The sequence below is a fragment of the Crocuta crocuta genome, unplaced genomic scaffold, assembly GCF_008692635.1.
Source record: "Crocuta crocuta isolate KB4526 unplaced genomic scaffold, BGI_CrCroc_1.0 scaffold613, whole genome shotgun sequence".
Lineage (NCBI taxonomy): Eukaryota > Metazoa > Chordata > Mammalia > Carnivora > Hyaenidae > Crocuta > Crocuta crocuta.
Genome location: NW_027528880.1, coordinates 639,232 through 658,316, shown reverse-complemented (window position 1 = coordinate 658,316; position 19,085 = coordinate 639,232).

Sequence of the window (19,085 nt, the reverse complement as noted above, 5' to 3'; positions counted from 1 at the left end):
TGAGGGGGTGACACTGCGGCGGAGGGGGCGTCTTGAAGCCAGCACTGCCTGCTTCCTCTGCTAAGCACCCAGCTGGAGGTCTGTGCCGCGCTGGCCGCTGCTGGAGCCGCTCGAGGACCCAGCTTCATTCAAACTCAGTGATGAGCCCATGGAGCCTGCTCGCGGGGGCCTGGGTCCCTGAGCCCAGGGGCTCCGCAGGGGTCGCTTGCTGGGGTCGGGAGAGGCGAGTTGCCTGGCTGAGGTCCGGCACCCCATCTGCATCCACTGACGGGAGCATGCGTGGCCGGTGCGGGTGCGTTAGCATGGCACCCCCAGCTTAGTGCAAAGAGGGGGCACACGGGCTGGCAAACAAAAGTGGGGGGTCCTTCTGGTGAAGCTAATGACTGAGCATTCCAGGGCAGACAGACCGTCCCCTCTCCCGTCTTTGATTGAAACAGCTGACAGCGGACATATCTGTCCTTCTGCTTCGGGTGTTTTGATGAGAGTGTTTCCACCTACTTGGTGAGGCACCGTGGTCCCAACACTTCCTGTTTTCATGGTGCCCGGGAGATTTGACCCCCGGGGTCTCGTTTTCCCCCAGTTAGGAAATTCGCCTGCCTGAAACCATATCCCTGGTTTTCGGTTATAGGTAACGGCGTCTGAACCACGGGAGCAGAGCCCCATCCTAGCCCAGCTGTGCCCCAGGGTCCCGGAGCCCGTGGCGCGTCCCTGGCGCGCGAGTTCGTCCGCAGAGCTTCCTGCGTGAGGCGCACTGGCTTCCGACCGTTTCCTTTCATTGGTTTCGTCCCGGAGATGGGACCTTCTCTCCCTTCGTGCGGATGTCACTAGGTTCCTCGGGGAGCTTTGTGTCCCTCACAAGCAAGCCAGTGCGCGTCCCCGTGCAGACACGCGCTTTGCCAAACACCCGCGCCCGCTTCCCTGGCAGGTTGGCAGCAACGTCCACAGACGGGCGCCTGCTCATGGAACACGTCACGAAACGCACAACCGCCATCGGCCTCGGCCGCAGGCATCTGCGAGGAGTCTGACCCACCTCCCGGCCGAGGCTGCGGAGGCTCCAGCGGGAGCGGCTGCAGCAACTTCACCATGTGAACGTGCCTGTGATCTGTCCCCAGTCTTTCATTGCTCTTGGTGTCCTGCTTTAAGAGATGGAAATAGAGAGATTTACAATGTATTAAATCATTTCTCCAACAATTAATTACCTCTTTGGTTCATAACCCTGGACGTTATGTTCCATACCCCAACAAAAGTCAGCTCCATAAAATTAGAAAATTAATACACATTTGCAAATCTAACCCCAAAGGGGCAAAACCCACGTTACCATAAATCCAGAAAGGCTCCGATCGTTAACAAAATTACCTTTGATGTCAGTGTTATCCCTGCTTTGCAAAATGATTTGTGCAGGCTTTCCCCGGTCTGAAGTGCCCAAGGCGTCCGCAGTGATGTAAAGGTAGAAAAGCTGTTTGTGAGGGAGGCTCTCTGAGTGGGGAGACAGCCAGATTGATCCCACAGTCAGCGTGGACGGGAGCACACGTGGAGAGGGGTCTCTGAATAAACCGACGTTTCTGTTCTTCCGTGGCTGGCTCTGTGGGTGTCCTGGCTGTGGCCTGGGGGGGAAGCAGAGGGGTGACGCTCTGGCTCCAGTGGCCGCTGCAGTCTGCATTTCCGGGAGACACAGCGGTCGGGATGCAAACCAGAGCTGTGCACGGGCCTGGCGGGTGGCCTCTGAGCCCCAGACGCTCAGGCCCTACAGGGTGCCAGCCTGACGGGAGGCGGGGAGGCAGCGGGGGCGGCGGCACCTGGGACAGGATCCTAGCTCGGCGGTTTCTTAGGAGCCGCTCGCCTGTGCGTCAGACACGGAGATCCTTCCCAGCCAGTCTGTTCTCGCCTCCAAGCCCCATTTTGTCTAAAGGGATGAGCCCACCGTCCGTTGCACCCCTGGGGGCCCTGATTCGTCCTGACAGGACCCAACCTACCAGCCCTGTTCAGACTTTGCTTGTTGTGCTAATGAGGCTGCAGCCGGGCTGGGAACTGGCCACAAACCCGAGGCACAAAAGGGACCTGCAACCCTCTCTCATGGCCACAAGGCATCTGACAAGGCGCACTTCACTCCGCAGCCGGCGCTCGGCCTCAAGCTGTGTCCCCGGCCCTCCCTGCCCCTCCCTGCTTCCACCACGGAGGCAGCGAGGCTACAGAATATCCCAGGGAACCATCTCTAAGTCTCTCGCACGGGGACAGAGCCGCCTTTTACTGCCCCGGCGAACCGGGGGCAGAATCCAGTCCCAGCCTCCTCTGCCCAGGGGTCCGGAGCCGGCCAGGCGGGGCTCGCGGGGCAGGCGGAAGCCAGGTGTCCTCTGCTGAGGGCCTCGGCCTGGACGCCGTCCACTGAGGGCAAACCTGTGGGGGAGTAGCTCATCACTGAGGCCGTGGCTACACCCGCATTGTTGGTAACTGAGATCCAGAAACCCCACATCTGGGAGTCAGGTGATGCCCATGGCAGGCCCACGGCAACCAGACGGCTGATGGAAAAAACGCCTGAGCAAGATGATTTCAGTGTAAAGATCCTTTCATGTCAAGAGCGCATCACTAACCTACCCCATTGGGCCGGACCAGCTTGGGTGCCGGCAGACAGAGGACCCAGATCTGTGCAGGCAGCACCTGCATTGCGAACAGCACATACAGCTGGGAGCGTGTGTCTTTTGTATTCGGGAATCTGGGTTTCCAGAATAAACCAAAAGCCTTTGACCTACAAAGAGCTGCCGCCCACCTCCACGGGGCCCTCCTGCGGGCTGTGGGTCAGTGACGTTTCCGCCCCCTCCTTCTCCACCTTCAGGACGTCGGGGTACCAGATGGGGTGAGGGCTTCGCCCCAGAATGCCCAAGGGCTATTTCCAGAAACGCCTGTGTCCAGGGGGCAGAACGTGGCCCTGGGCTCCTTCCCAGCACACACGTCCTGGCTCATTCCGTCCGTCTGTCTGTCGCTCACTCTCCTGTAGCTTCTTTAGGGAAAACAGAAGAGCCCGGAGCTCTCTCCCTCCGTCTGGTCCTGCTCCCTAAGCGGCACACGTGCTCCTTAGCATACTGCACGTGTTTTCTGCTGGCTCCAGACCCTGGCAGAACTGCGGGCTTAGGGGAAGCCTGGCCGGTCTGGAAACTAGGAACTGATCCAGAAGACCCGCTGAGGGGCCGTCACCAGCCGGGGCCTGGCCAACGACGGGTGGGAGCAGGCCGGGGCCGCCACTATTCCCCGCGCCCACGAGCGTCTCCTGAACTCACGCGGGTGCGTGTTGGTCACACTGCATACAGTTTGGTCTCCCACCCGGGTCCCCGGGTCCTCGACTGCGGCCGGAAGAGCACACCGGGATGCTCGGAGCCCCTCGCGGCGCCCCTCCTGACGCCCCGCCTGCCCGCGGAGGCCTCTGCCGCCCCCCCATTGTCTAGACAGTCTGGCCTCCAGTGTCCCTGGAGGCCGAGGTTAGCGGGGTCGCCCCCTTCCTGCTTCTCCGGACGGAGTTTCCCAAGATACAGGCCTGACTTTTTCAACACTGGAAAGAAATGGCTGCGCTGGTGCCCCAGGGGTTGGGTCCTCAAAGCCTTTCTGGAAACAGGAGAGCGTCAGCTTCATGAATAAAAACGGAAAGAGGCTCCCCTCCTCCACCAGCACCTCCTGTGGGCGTCTCCACGCTCCCGGGGACCCCCTGAACCCCCCGCCAACACCAAACTGCTCGAGACCGTGGCCTGGAGTACACAAGGGTCTGCCCACGTGGCTGCTCTGCACAGACAGCGGGCGGTACCCAAGGGAGAAGTGGTTCCGTTTGGTCGGAGGGACATCCTCTCCGCAAGAGCCCCAGGGAGCCAGGGCGGCTGGATGTGCCCAGTCAGGAGCGACTCTGTAGAGATGGGTCAAGGTCAGGCCTGCTTCTCCCCTCGGGGGCCTGCACCCAGCCTGGCCGGCCCCAGCACCGTCCCCACTCAGCCCAGAGCGCATCCGGCTTTTAGGGGGGGTGCCGGGTCCCTGCGGGAGAGACAGCGGCTCCAGAAGGCGCAGGAGCTGTGGCCAGAGACGGAGGGCAGCCAGCGGCGGCTAAAGTGAAGCTGCAGAAACAGAACGGACGGGAATCAGCGTCTAATGAGCACGTTGTCGGGATGATTTTGCTCTAATTTTTTGCTTAATAAGGCTGATTTAAAAAGTAATTTTTGAGGAGCCATGCCTCCCCCAAACCTCTTCGTTATCCTGACGGGCCTCTCTCTCCGGCACTGCAGGGGACGTGGTGGTTAATTAATATCGTGTTGCAAAGTGGCTGCGCTGACAGATGAGGGACATGGATGGACTTTCAAGGATACTGACTTCATTAAGCAGCCTCATTACCGCCGTGGAGCCGCTAAACATGTCATTTAAAAGGGGGTGCTCAGCTTTCGTCTGCCCCCCTTCGCCTCTCCGCCACCACCTAAGTGAGCCAGGAATGTTTCCAAAATAATGACAAATGGGCAAACAAGGGCAGAGCCCCGACGGGTGCCCACCTGGCACGCTGAGCCGGGTGCAGAGAGCCGCTCCAGGGGCAGCAGCTGGACAGGCAGGCTAGGGAGAGCTGTGGCAGAGCCCTGAGCCATCCCCAGGGCCGGGTGGGGGCCCTGCACTCCGGCTTCGCGATCTCTGGGCCCTCGCGGGGCCTGCCCGAAGCTCTTCTGGCCAGACGAGGTCACCTGTCCCCTTAGAGGCAGAGGGGAGGCAGGGGTGGCCTGTAAAGGGGCTGTTCGTTCTTTCACAGCTGCCTGTGTCTTCTCTCTTTTTATTGTGGCTTTTTATTACATAAAGCTGATGTTTTAACCATTTTATTGATTAAATACTTATTTTTTAATGTTTTTTGTTGAGAGAGAGAAAGAGAGACAGTGTGAGTGGGGGAGGGGCAGAGAGAGAGGGAGACACAGAATCCAAAGCAGCTCCAGGCTCCGAGCTGTCAGCACAGAGCCTGACGCGGGGCTCGAACTCACAAACTGTGAGATCACGTCCTGAGCCGAAGTCAGACGCTGAACCGACAGAGCCACCCAGGCGCCCCTGTTTTAGCCATTTTAAAGTGTATAGTTCGGCCGCGTTGTGCAGCCACCACACCATCTATTCCCAGAACTCTGTTATCATCTATAATTTGATTTTTCTCAAGTTGGGCTTATTAAGACTTAATTTACATCCAGTAAAATGCGCCGGCTCAGACACACAGTTCAGTGAACATGGGAGATGTGCACCACGTAGACACCACCACCAGGATACACGAGACAGAGCACCCCACCATCACCTTCTCGTGCTGGCCTTACCCCCACGACCACCAGCGGATAAGGGAGCCTTGCCTTTTCCAAAACATCTTCCAAATGGCTTCCAAAGGTGAGGCCTCTTTCGCTCAGCATCATGCAGCTGAGGTTCACCAAGGTCCGCCTCTGTGTCTCAGTCTTACTGTCTGTAAAGTGGGATGATAATCAGCAGCACATGAGGTTTCAGGAGAGGAGTAAGAGTTGTTTGTTTCCAGAATTCCCAGCCCCACGCCTGCCCCATCTTTTTTTTTTTTAATATTTTTTTATTTCTAGGAGAGAGAGAGAGAGAGAGAGAGCGTGAGCAGGGGAGGGTCAGAAAGAGAGGGAGTCACAGACTCTGAAATAGGCTCCAGGCTCTGAGCTGTCAGCACAGAGCCCGACGCGGGGCTCGAACCCATGAACCGCGAGATCATGACCTGAGCCGAAGTCGGATACTTAACCGACTAAGCCACCCAGGCGCCCCACGCCTGCCCCATCTTGACTTTTGCGGAAGTAGCTGCATTTGAGCCTCTGTGACTGGAAGAGACTTTCGGGGGTGAAATGAGCAGAGGCTTTATGGGAAGGCCCAACAGGAGTCTGCTGAGATTTCCAAAGATGGTTCCTGCCTGCGATTCTGGGTGAGCTCCGTGGCGAGCGGGGGCCAGGACAGCCTGCCTGTCCCCCACGTTTCTTCTCCATCCCAAAAACATGTCTTCGGGGTTAAAACTCACACAGCACACCCGGCTGCTGCTGACGGTCTCCATGACAGGTGACAGGGATCGAGAGTTTGGGCCTGGGGCCCTTCGGTGGCCCGCACTCGGGAAAGCAAACGGAGGCCGAGCTCGGCTGGCCTCCCGAGCTGGCCTCACTGCCAAATCCTCCCTCCTTACGGGGCGGTGGGCGTGGGCCTTCAGTGTGTGCCCCGTCCGCACTGATTAAATAGAAATGCCTGGCGGTCAGGGAGGGGCGGCGGAGAGCGCCAGACCGGCGGGGTCGTGATCTCACTTTCTACAACTCAGCATCCGGGGCCACCAAGCCACTTGCTGGGGACGTGAGCCTGGTCACACCCCAGAGCCTCCCTGGGCCTCGGCTCAGGACACGTGGAATCTGAAGCCGTTGTGCCAAATCCGTGAGACCCTCGTCGGAAACATTTCCTGTTTGTGGCAAATGAGCCGCGAGTCTCGCTGGGGAAAGAAACTGCAAACCGGGCTGTGAGAGGCTCCATGCTCCCCAGACCTGGTCCCAAACTCCTCCGGTGGTACTTTCTAGATAGAGAAACATGGAGGCGCCTTTACCAAGCGAGTGAGCTGGACGTCATGAGGGTAAGTCNCGGGGCCGGTGCCCGGGGGGGCCGCGCGCTTGGCCCCCGGCCGGACCTCCGCGGGCCCGGGCCATGGACGTCAGCGGGGAGCTATCTCCATAAACAGGACGTATTCATAATCCCCCGCGTGGCAGCTCAATTATCTGTCCAGCAGCGAGGGATGGTTACAGATGAGGCTATGATTAAATTTCCTCATGTAACGACTCTAAGTAAATCTTTGCAATTTTCATTTTATGGAGATTTAATATAGATCGGTGCCCTGTTGTTGGCTCCCATTTTAATCCAAAGTCATTCATTAAATGGAGACCAGCAGACGTCGGTGGGCAAGGCCTGTGGGCTGAGCCGCGGACTGGACGAGCCAGCGCCTGCTCCAGATGGACGGCGCTGTCCTCGTTCCAGGACGGGCGCTAATCTGAAACCTTGACCTGCTTCTCTGCACATTACGCATATTACACGCAGCCTGGACACGCAGGAATGGGCCATCGTGTGGCCACAGACAGGAACTAGAGACTGCCACACCCACGGGCACCAACGGTTCCCAAGATTGACCGGGTGAACAGTAGCGGGAAGTGCTATTTACAACAGGCTATGGCGCCTGTGTTAAAGGAAGGACAATGTAGGCAGCTATCAAATCCTCGTGGAGGGATTCGAGACACTGCCCGCTGTGGGGCTTCTGGGGAAGAGGCTCAGGGCCCGGCGGCAGGAGGAGAGGGAACGCGGCCCCCGTGGCAGGTCTACACTGAGCCGGCTCCACACACTGTGGATATTGTCTAGGAAACCCAGACTAGCAGCTGTGGGCTGAGTGGTGGCTCCCAGGTGCGTCCGCATCCTGGGCCCTGACCTTGTGGACATCACCGTGCAGAGCAAAGTGTGTGAGCAGGTTAAGGATCTTGAGAAGAGGCACCTGTCCTCTCCTGGATCCCCCGCTGGCCCCGAAGGCGCTCACCTACATCCACGTGAGCAAAGGCAGAGGGAGTGGGGAGAAGCTGCAGGGGAGGCGGCGGCAAGGCGGCGGGAAGCCAATGGACGGCGGCCACCAGGGTGGGGGGGCCTCAGGCGGGAGCACAGCCGCTGCTGACTCAGAGACGGCCCGGATCCGTGGGAGAGCTTGGTTCGGACCCGCAGGCAGAGGGGAAGAGGGCCAGCCTTGGTGGCTACACGTGTCCAAGTGCACCGCCTGCGCCTCCTGCCCAATTTCCATTTCCTCTCTGGGGCCTCAAGTCTCCTATGGGATTTTATTCTTCCAGAGGAACGAAAGGAGGGGAGTGGAAGGAGCTGCCCCAGGCCCCTTGCCTCGCTGCGAGTGAGCCTCCAGCATGGGGTGCACTTACTCTATTTTACAGCCAAGCCGGTGGGGTCCCCAGAACTGAGCAGCAGAGCACTCAGATGGCCGGACAGGCCTTCCTGCCCTGCCCGCCCAGGAGCCCACGTAGGGGCTCAGGTACTCACTCACTCACTCAGCAGACGTAACCACGGGGCCTTCTTGAGAAAACATGTTAGTCCTGACTGGCAGGTGGCGTGACGGATGGAGGAGACGAAGTGGTCAGTCTCGGTGACTCGGTGGTGGCCAGTTTGGGCAGGGGGGGGCGGGAGAACCCAAGCCAGGGTGTCTCTGCCTCGTTTCTGTCCTGTCTTCAACAAGCATCCCACCCTGGAATCGTGGGATGTGGGTGATTTCCCTCGGAAGGGACTCAGCAGGCGCCCGAGCCCTCCTGAGGGCAGGTGAGCCCAGCCTGTGCCTCTGAGCGACCGGGTCACAGGAGCCCCGGCTACAGCTGGTGGGGAAGACCGGCGGCCGAGGGCCACACCCCAAGTCTGGGTCCTACATAGAGACCTCCACACTTCCCTCCCACCTGGGCTCCTGAGTGGCCCTCCCCACGCGCATGAAGGTCTGTTGCTGCGAAATGAACCTGCCCCCAAACTCTGCAGCCTCAGACAAGTCTCTGTCACTTCCGTTTTGACAGCCAGAACTCAGGGGCGGCCAAGCTGGCGGCCTGGCTCAGGGTCTTCGTGAGGCCATGGTTGAGCCATGTGCCGAGGCTCTGGTCACCAGAAGGGACCGTGGGATCTCCTTCCAGGAGGCCCCCTCACTCGCCCCATGGCCCAAGGCTTCAGGTCCTCGCCATGGGGACTCTCCCATGGCTGCGTGAACCCCACCCCCACCCCCGCATGGTGGCGGGTCCCCCAGCCGTGACTTGCACCCTCCTCCGGGGACTCCCAACAGCCTCTCCCACCACTCTGCATCCAGGAGAAGCGCGTGACCGAGTCCAGGGTTTTTGGGGAGTGAGGCCGTAGGTTAAAACCACACACTAGGCTAGTTCCCCCTTCCTCCATGTGAAACGGCCCCCCAGCAAGCACAGGGCCTGAGTTCCAGCTTCCGGTGCTGAGTTAGGGTGTGAGGTGCCTGTGGAGGTCCGAGGGGCCTCGAGTGAGGAGGCTCCTTTATCAATCTGGTTTTTTTGTTTGTTTTAGACTCTTTCTTTCTTTCTTTCGTTCGTTCGTTCGTTCGTTCTTTCTTTCGTGTTTTGTTTATTATTTTGAGAGAGAGCACGCACATGTGCTGGTGTAAGCAGGGGAGGGGCAGAGAAAGAGGGAGAGAGAGAAGCCCAGGCAGGCTCTGCTCTGCGGGCACAGAGCCCTACGTGGGGCTCGAACTCAACAACGGTGAGATCATGGCCCGAGCAGAAACCAAGAGTGGGACACATAACGAGCTGAGCCATCAGGCGCCCCTATCAATCTTTCCCAAGAGCACGTTGCCGTCCTCTGTCCAGGGGTCTTTGCTGACAGCCCTTGCAGACAGGGACCTGTGTCCTCTGGGCCACACCCGTCCCCTGGGCCCATCTGCACCGCTGGGTCATGCCTGGACAAGCAGATACAGTTGCACTTTCCAGACTTCAGCAGGATGCCTCACCTCGGACCCCACAGCGTCCCCCAGCCGTCTCTGCGAGTCCCTCTGTCCCCCAGCGCCCTGCCCCAGCGACTGCAGGCTGGGGAGACATCCAGACACTCTGGCTCCATGGATCCCCTTGTCTTTTATTGGTGGTGATAAGCGCCCGCGCTAATTAGCAGAATGGGTTGAACCGCAGTAATGACTGTATCACAGGCGTGGCCCTTCTGGGTCTTACATAAAACCCTCAACGTTAACATTTCCTCTGCTGCATTTTCATTAAGTTTCCATTGTTCTGAAATGAAGCACAGGTGGTTCTAGAACATTCTTAAGGGGCTGCTGGAGCCTCACACCCATTCTCCACTTGGGAAAGGGGGTGGGGGTGCGGTGCTTGGATCCTGGGGTCTGGAACCTGCCACCAGAATGATCTCCCCCCGCGCTGTGGCCAGGCCGGGTGGGCTGACTGCACACGGGACTCTGACAGGGCAGGGCCAGAGGCCTGGACAACCGCTGCCCGCCGAGCCTCAGTGTCCTGGTCCAGGGGGGCTCAGGGGTGGGAGACCCTCTCTAGGCTGGGGGGAGGGGCGTGCCTGCCTCGCTTGGGCTCAGCAGACAGACTTCTTACAAATGACCCGCTTGCGGTCCCCGGGCAACACACGAGGAACTGTATCCCCAGAACCCAACTTGTGCGATGCTTCCGGAGAGACCAGCTTGCTCTCAAGAGCCTAGAACATTTTCTCTCCCGTGCGGATCAGCTCCCGGGATTCATCGGACTGGCACCTGGTCCCCAGTGCCCGGGGCTAACTGTGCCCTCTGCGCCCTTGCAGCCGCCAGGGAGGAGCCGTGGGCAGCCACCCTTCTCAGACGTGGGTGCTCCTAGACGGTGCGAGGAAGCCAGAGCAAGGCCCCGCAGGCCAGGCCCTGAGCCAGAGCCCGGCCCGCCAGCAGCCCGCGCCCTGTCCCTGTAAGGTGGAAGCGCCCCTGACTGGCGGGTCTACAGGGATTAGGAGCTGACTTGGGGGGTACGGATGGGGACACAGTGGACACGAGTTTCCACCATCGCTGTGATCACAGACAGATGGGTACCCGTGTCAGCAAAGCCACCTGGTCACCACCTCCGTCCTTCCAGACCTGCACATGGCAACACTGGGAGAGTAATGTTGGAAGTCAAGCCCCTGGATTAAAAAAAAGNCCCCCATTGTTTCCCATCCCCCACTCCCCACTTCCCACCCCCCAGGCCCTCTCCTCAGGCCTGGCCCCGTCTTTCTCTCCTCCCAGGAGAGGACTGTGACCTCTGAGGGCCCCTGTCTGTCCCCTGGACGCTTCCGCAGAACCGGGCAGCGGAGTTTGCCAGGAAGCAGTCACTCTTTGTCAACTGAAGGCAACGCCAAGGCCACAGAGCAGCACCCGCCCCCAGCTGCTGCTGTCCTTTCTGTAAACCCCCGGCCGCGGGGCCCAGCTCGGGCCCTCCCAGGGCCACCACCAGGCCCAGCCATGAATATTGATGGCTCTGCCTTTGTGACAAGCGTCCCACACGGGCCCCGCTGCAGAGCGGCCGCTGCTCTGAGATCTATCCGGCTTTGTTGAGTGTCAGGATGCGCGGTGGCGACAGATGGACACTCGCCTCCAAACCTCATGCGCCCGGGCCCTGCACAAAGGGGCCCAGGATGTTTTTAATATCACACACTTGCCTCAGGGCTTGTTTTCAATCCCATTTACCAAGGGCTTGGGCTTTTTATCAGTCAAATGCCTTAAGCACTTTGTCAACTTGGACATCTGGCCGCACGCTTAAAATTTTTTTATTTGCTAAAATATTTAATAGTGTGGCAGGGGTTTCACTGGAGACTTGGGCCGCCGTGGCACGTGCGGGCACCAGCCATGCCAGCAAAGCACCACAGGAGCCCCGTGGGAGCGGCTCTTCCCTGGTGGACAAGTGAGAGTTCTCTCCTCCTGGGGCCTGGCGGACTCCTCCCTCTAAACGGGAGGATCTCGACCGACAGCCATGGTTGAAACGGCTCCGACCCACCCTGTACGCACAGCGTGTCTGGTACCAGAGCACAGCGGGGCTGGCGTCAGCCCAGGGCCCAGCAGCCGGTGAGCGGATGGACTAAACGCGGCCCGTCCAGGCTCCGCTATGCCGTGTGAGGGGTGAGGTGCCCGTGGGCCTGGAGAACGTGACGCAGGTGGAGGAGGCCAGTCACAAAGGCCACACGGTGTGAGAGTCCACTGCCACGAATTGCCCACGACAGGCAAACCCGGCGGACAGGAAATGGAGAGTGGTTGGCAGGAGCCGGGTGTGGGGGAGGGGCGGGTGTGGGGTGTCTTTCTGGGGTGATGAAAAGGTTCTGGAACCATATAGCGATAAGATGATTGTACAAATTAAAAATGGTTAAAATGGTATATTCATAAAAGAGAGTCGCAAAGATGAGGTAATGCTCGTACTGATTGTAATGGCTTTAACCCTGATTATCAGAGGTCATCAGTGATTAAGGGTCCCCTGTGTGCTCAGCACGGCTGTCTGCTGAGGCCACATTAATGAGCAAGAACAGCTGGCCGTGGCCCTGGCAGAATCCACAGTTGAGAACAGGCATGGACAGCAGCCAGGTAAGTTAGTCTGAGATGAAGGAAGGCTTCCTGGAGGAGGTGATATTGGGCTGAGCTCAGGAGAATGGGGAGGGGCCCCAGGCAGGGGAACGACAGGGGCGGGGAGACACTGAGGCAGCAGGTGGCTCCGGGGGTGAGAGAAGCATGACTTGGGTAGAGAACCAAGAGGTGGAGAGGGCAGCGCCAGGGACATGCTCCTGCCCCGGAGCAGTGGGTCGCCCGTGTGGAAAGAAGGTGCATCAGAGGGCAGTGTGCCTGCCCTGAGCCCCCCTTCCCAGGTAAGGACGCTGAGGCTTAGAGAGGGAGGGTCACTGCGAGCCCCATGCTGCTCCAGGCAAGGCCTCAAGCCTGAGTCTGGAGCTCCTCTCCGGCCCCTCCCAGCACCAGCAGAGGGAGGTGGCGGCAGTGAGCACCCTGAGGGACAGACTCCTGAGAAGCCCCCAGAAACTGGCCCCAAGCCTGTGGTCCTACAGCCTGGCCCCCGGGAAACCGAGGTCCCCAGCGTCAGGCAAAGTCCTCAGTCCTGGTGAGGCCCGCTCTCCACCCCTCACCCTCTCCTGGGCCACCGTAGAGGCCACTAGCAGGCACGCCGCCGCCTCACAGGAGCCACCGGACTGAGCTGTGCCTTCTGCCTCAGACCAGCCTCCTATGACTCGCCAGCGGGGGGCCCGGGGCTGCACGCAGTCCGAGGACCCCACCCCCAGCTGCCTGTGCACAGAGGATGACAGTGGTGCCGGCCGCTCTGCCCACAGCACTGGACGTCCCCGGCCAGGGCCGGGCCCACAGGAGACACCACGCAGGACAGTGTGGAGGGACAGACCCCGGACGCCAGGGGGAAGCCGAGGCCTCCCCAGCCTGGGGTGTCTGCCTGGCTGCAGGAAGGACGATCTTGGGAAGAGGTACAGAGGCCGGGGTAGGGGTGCTGTGGGAGGGTTCTGGAGGATGCTCAGGGCCACCGTGGGTCACAGTTCTGTCCCCAGACAGGCTGGCGGTCATTGAGCAGGGTCCCTGCACCCAGGGCCCCCCACTGACCTCAGATGGGCCCACCCCACCCTCACCTGTCCCATGGCCCCTCTCAGCCCGCTCTCCTGCTGTGCCAGCCCCGCTTGGCTCACTGCCTCCTATCCACTCCCCTGCCTCCTGCCTGCCCCCACTGCCTGAGGACAGAGACAGACCCCCTGCACCCACAGCAGGTTGGCCAAGGTACCTCTGCATTCCTGGATCCATCCTCAACCCTAGTGCCCGGACTTTCTGGGGAGCTGGAGGAGTGAGAAAGATTCCAGAATCTTCCACACAGTCAGCATGCCCAAGCTTGGACCAGTTCGCTGACATGGCCCAGCACAGTGCTGACCTGCAGCCTTCCACACCCACCTGCCCTTTGGGCCCTGTTGTCAGAGCCTGGAGTGCCCCCCATCTCCTCCCCGTCACACCCCCCAGACACTGGCAGGATGCCACCAGGGAAGCCACCCAGACTTCCCAGCCCAAGCCAGCCCGTGTCCCCGTCCCACAAGTCATCCAGGCCTTTTGCCTGAGCTGGGCAGGACCCCGCCCCTGGCTCCTGGAGTCAGCACCTAGGACAGGGCCGAGTCCCGGCGGGAGCAGAAGGGGCTCGCGCTGTTACCATCCGACTCCCCCCCGGGGGGACACGGCAGCGAGACAGCACTCACCTGCGAAGGAGGGGCAGAGGGGCTGGGCCCGTGTGGCTGGCGCCGGAGGGGAGGGAAGGGCATCAGCCCATTCAAGACGCAGCGTCCTCCATCAGCTTCTTCAAAAAGGACATTTGTTCTCTCAAGGAGACCGGCTCCTCCCCCGCCCTCCTCGGACGAGCTTTCACGTCCTCACAAGGGCGTCGGTAGACACGCCTGCTGAGCCCACCCTCATGTGGCTGAGCGTCTTGGGCTGACCGTGGGTCACCTGCACCTACCCGCCTGTCTGTCCCTCCCAGCTCCGTGGCTCCGTCCCCACGAGTCTGGGAGCGCAGCCCCCTCCGCCAGCACCGCCAGGACCCAGCCGGCGCGTTCAGGTTCTGCTGCATCTTTACCTTCAGATGTTCAGCAGCATGAATATTCTTGTTTTTTATTTAAAACTAATTTGGAGTTCTCACTCTCTAAGGGGCTTCTAATCACCAAAAATCGCCTACGGCAAGAGCTGATTGACAGGCCAACGTGGCCACTTCTGAAGAACAAATTGGCCATCGGCAGAGCCACATACAAAGGGAAATGCCAGGGGCTTGTATTTATGAGCTATTAGCATCTGCTTCCCACGTGGGCAAAAACACCTGTCAGACATCAGGAGACCATAAAACAGCACACGTTTAATAGTTACTTTGTTTAAAAAGTCATTAAAATTGAATGTCAGCTAAAATTTAGGAAAACATTTATTCTTCAAATCCCTTTGAATCTTGCAAGCGAGCACACACAGGACTCTTTCTGCCCAGGACAAAGACACAAGTTTGTAAACAGAGCAGTTTCGGTGACAGAGCGAGCTTGAGGGAGGAAAAGTGTCTGTCGGGACCCCCGATGAGGTCCTGGGGCGTGGTGGGTGGAGGTCCCTGCCCCCACCCCGTGGGACAGCTGGCTGGACAGGGCTGCACCCTCCCCAAGGCCCCACCATTATGTCTGCAGAGTGGCCCATCTGAAGGCCTCCGTGCTGACTGTCCCCACTTGCCCTTGGCCCTCCCCAGGCAGGGTCCTCCCCAAGCAGGGCGCTCCCCAGGCAGGGTCCTCCCCAAGCAGGGTCCTCCCCAGGCAGAGTGCTCCCCAAGCAGGGCGCTCCCCAGGCAGGGTCCTCCCCAGGCAGAGTGCTCCCCAGGCAGGGTCTTCCCCAAGCAGGGTCCTCCCCAAGCAGGGTCCTCCCCAGACAGAGTGCTCCCCAAGCAGGGTCCTCCCCAGGCAGGGTCTTCCCCAAGCAGGGTCCTCCCCAAGCAGGGTCCTCCCCAGGCAGGGTCCTCCCCAGGCAGGGTCCTCCCCAGGCAGGGGCCGCAGGTGAGGTGGGCTCTCCAGCCACAAGGAGGCAGGTGCAGAATCCCCGAGAGCCAGTTCTGCAGACGACGTGTGACGGGACCTCATGGGCCCAAGCCCAGGGCGGGTGGGGCTGGGGGCTGCTAACCCGGCAGCCAGAGCAGGGCCAGGCCAGCTCCCGGGGGGGTCTCCGCCCCGGAAGGTGGAGGCAGTGCCCGCTTCCCGAGCCCCACTGCTCGCAAACAACAGCGGGTCCCGGGGACGGACACTGGCCTGCGGCCCTCACTGCTCAGTCACTACGCAATGTGGGTCAAATACTGGAGACGGGCAAGAGGTTGGCAGGGAGGGAGCCCCGGTACGGGCGAGGCCCACCATCGCCTCAGCCCCACTGCGCAGAGGGGAAGGGAGGTGGGCCGGCCCAGGTCACATCCCTGACCATCAGCACACGGAGGGAAGGCCTGAGACGCCGGAGCCACGTCCCTGATTGTCACTGGACGGAGGGGAAGCAGGAGGCCAGGCACAGGCCGACGCAAGCGGCGCTGGGGACTTTGGCCCCAAGAACACTGTTCTTTCGGAGGTTCTCGGCCCGTCGTTGCCCGGGGCTGCACGTCAACCCAAGGCTGATGGAAGAGAAAGTTCCGCTCGGTGATGTCAGGGCTTCCGTCCAGGATAGCTGGACGGGTGGGCATAGGGGCCCCAAGAGAGACCGGACACTTTACTTGGTCAGTTTTGACGGTGTGACCGGTGCTACAATGGCCCGGGAAGCCCAGCCTTGTACATTTTCCACGTGGACGAATTAACCCTGGTGACACCACTTCAGCAGAAGAGGCGTGGAACGTGGTGTGTGTGGCCACGTGGAATGATGGCGGAGCACGTCAGCAGGCTCAGCGAGGAAACCCCGGAGAATGTTCTCCAGGAAGCACATCCTGTGATGGAAGCTGTGTGGGGTCTGTGGCTCCGACATCCTCACGGGTGGCCCACTCGGGTCCATGTATGCTCGGGTCATCCATCTGGGGCCAAGTCCTGGGGACAGGACAGAGCCATCTGAACGGTGGAACACCTCTCCTTCCCCAAAAAGCCATCCTCCTGGAGAGAAAACGGCACGAGATGATGACGCCAAGGTCCGTGGGGCCACCGCAGCTCAGCCCCGGGGCCTCAGGGACTCCTGCGGAATGACAGTTGGGGAAGACCAGGAGTGGTGAGCAGCACCGAGGTTGCGTCTTCCTGTCCCTGTCCCTGTGCTGGAGGGAGGGGCAGGGGAGGGGATTCCCCAGCCCCAAATTCCAAATGACTTTGAGGAAAGCTTTTGGACTGTGCTGTGGAACACACTCTAAGCCCAGCTGTGAGACGGGCCGCTGCCCTGCGGGAAGGGAGGAGGGAGGACCAGGGGCTGGACCCCGGGCCGGGCAGGCGGGAGCCGCCCCCGGGGAGCGTCAGGGACCAGGGATGGAGGTGAGCGACCCCGGAAAACACCGTCAGCGCCCTGGACAGAGGCCCACACGGCCCGGTCGGGGACTGAATGTCCTCACAGAGGGCGCAGAGGGGCCCACCCTGGACAGAGGCACGTGCACAGGACAGTGGCCTGAAGCCCTGTCACCAAGTATCAGCGGCCCCCTCTGGGGGGCATTTATTCCCACTCACTCGTACTCTGCTTTCCCAGCAGAGTGTGTCACTGCCAAGTCCATCAAGGCAGAGCCTCCAGACTGGAAAGAAGAAGAGCAAGTGTGGGCCCGGGGGGGCGATGGTGGTGCCCCCGCGTGCTGCCCATGGGCTGAGACACTCCAGGCAGGCTCACTGCCCCTGCCTCGCTGCGGATGGGGTGCCAACCCAACACCCTCCCCCTACTGTTCGCAGACGCCCGACAGGCTCCATGACCCGCCATGGCCTCTGTCCCTGCAGACCCGAGGAGGCCGGCCTACCCCGTGCACTCGACGTTTGTAACTGAGGCGAAATTTGCAGGACATTGAACCAGACACTTTTTCTTAATGTTTATTTATTTCGAGAGCGAGTGCGCGCACCTGTGCATGGAGCAGAGGCAGAGGGGGAGAGAGAGAATCCGGAGCAGGCCCCGAGCTGTCAGCACAGAGCCCGCCGTGGGGCTCGAACTTAAGAACTGTGAGATCCTGACCTGGGATGAAACCGAGAGCCAGACGGTCAACTGACTGAGCCCCCAGGCACCCCACTAAACCAGACACGGTCAGCGGCAGTTAGCACATTCAGTGCTGTGCAGGCACCACCTCTGGTTCCAGAACATTCCTTTGCCCCAAAAGGAGGCCCGCCACAGGTAGCAGTGACTCCCTGCCCGCCCCAGCCCCTGGCGACCACCGACCTGTCTCTGTCCCTGTGGATTTTCCTACGACGTGTGTCCTCCCGGGTGGGGCCCTCCTCACTCTGCCCTGTGTTTTCAAGGCTCATCCACGCGGCAGCGTCCACGCTTCACTCCTTGCTGAGACCGAGTGACGCTCCGCCAGGAGGGTGGGGGATGGACCACGCTTGGTGGACCCGTCAGCGGGTGTTGGGTCGTCTGCAGCTTCTGGCTTCTGGCCTGCCGCGTGCGGCCGTGTGCGGGTTCCGTGTGCGGGAAACCTGAGGATCTGCTGAGCGGCTTTGCCCGGGGGCTGCACCCTGTACCCCCGCCCGTCGTGAGTGGGGGCTCCGCTTCCCCACCACGTTCGCACCAACACTCCCTACCGTCTGTCTGCTGCTTCCAGCCGCCTCCTGAGTGTGCGCTGGCGCTCGCCGAGGTGGATTTGCACGTCAGCGGATGATGGTGTCGCGCGTCTTCCCACGGGCTGTGCTGGGCGCCAGGGCTGGCGGGCTGGCGGCTTCTTTGTGGCGAGCAGGACTGAGCTGTTCGTTTCTACTGGACGCCGGTCGCTGGGATGTTGTGTTTTGTCTACGCTGCAGTCTCCTGAGCCTGCCCTGGCGTTTCTGTTTTGGCGAGAGCCTCAGACACGGAGGATGTGGGTGTCCCCCCGGCCAGGAGGCCGCCTTAGAGGCCGGGCGGAGGTTTGATCTGCCGCAGGGGGGGTCTCGGCGCCACCCTGTGGGGAGGGACAGAGCGGAAACCTGGGGTGTGTTGCAGCCACAGTGGGGTCTCCATGATGCCACGGGAAGCTCTGGACTGTGACAGCCTCGCTGTGGTCCAGCGGAGGCCGGGGGAGGGGCAGCAGGCCGACCCTGGGGGGGTGGTCAGCCCTGGGAAGGGGCTGGGCTGTCAGCTGTCGGCAGTCCCCACCCCCATCCCAAGTGGGGTCTGGGTGACCCACAGCATTTTCTACAGCCTCCCGGGCAGCCTCACCTGCCTTCTACAGCCCTGGGGTCAGGGCAGCTGGAGACAGAGAAGCCACACTGCATGGGCTGAATTGTGTCCCCCAAATCCATATGTTGAAGCTCTAACCCCCCCCATGTCAGGTTGTGACTGTCTTTGGAAAGGGGTCTTCAGAGTTCACAGAGGTGTTAGGTCACATGAGGTCAGTAGGGGGCGCCCTACTCTGATCCGTGTCCTTGTAAGAAGAGATCTGGAGGCCCTCCCCTGCATGTGCGCCCAGGAGAGGCCTGGGGGGCTTCTGGTCGGAGCCCCTAGCACGAGCACTTGGCTCTCGCAGCTCCGGGGCACTGTGACACCGACACACCCATCCCGCCAGCCCTGGGCTGGTCCCTGCGGAGGTGCCTAATCCTGGGAATACAAACCTGCATCCGGGCAGGCACAGAGGTAGAAGTCAGGAGGCAGGGCCAGCAGAATACGAGATGTGCCTGCTGAGCGCAGCAGGTGTGGGGGGCAGGGGGACGCGGGCTCGTACACGGGGAGCCTGTTCCCAGGCCTCCTCTCATGAGGAACAGGAGGAGATGGGAAAATCCATCCCCGCCTGAGCGCCTGAAGCCTCTCTGAGCCAGAGGAAGAGGGAAAACCACTCACAGGTCTGCAGGATGGCAGTTAATGCTACGGCGTTGAATGATTTAACTGGACAGAGCGCTCTTCGTGTCCCGTGCCCCTGGCATCTTCAGTGGCATCTCCTTTGGTCTGTTCTTGG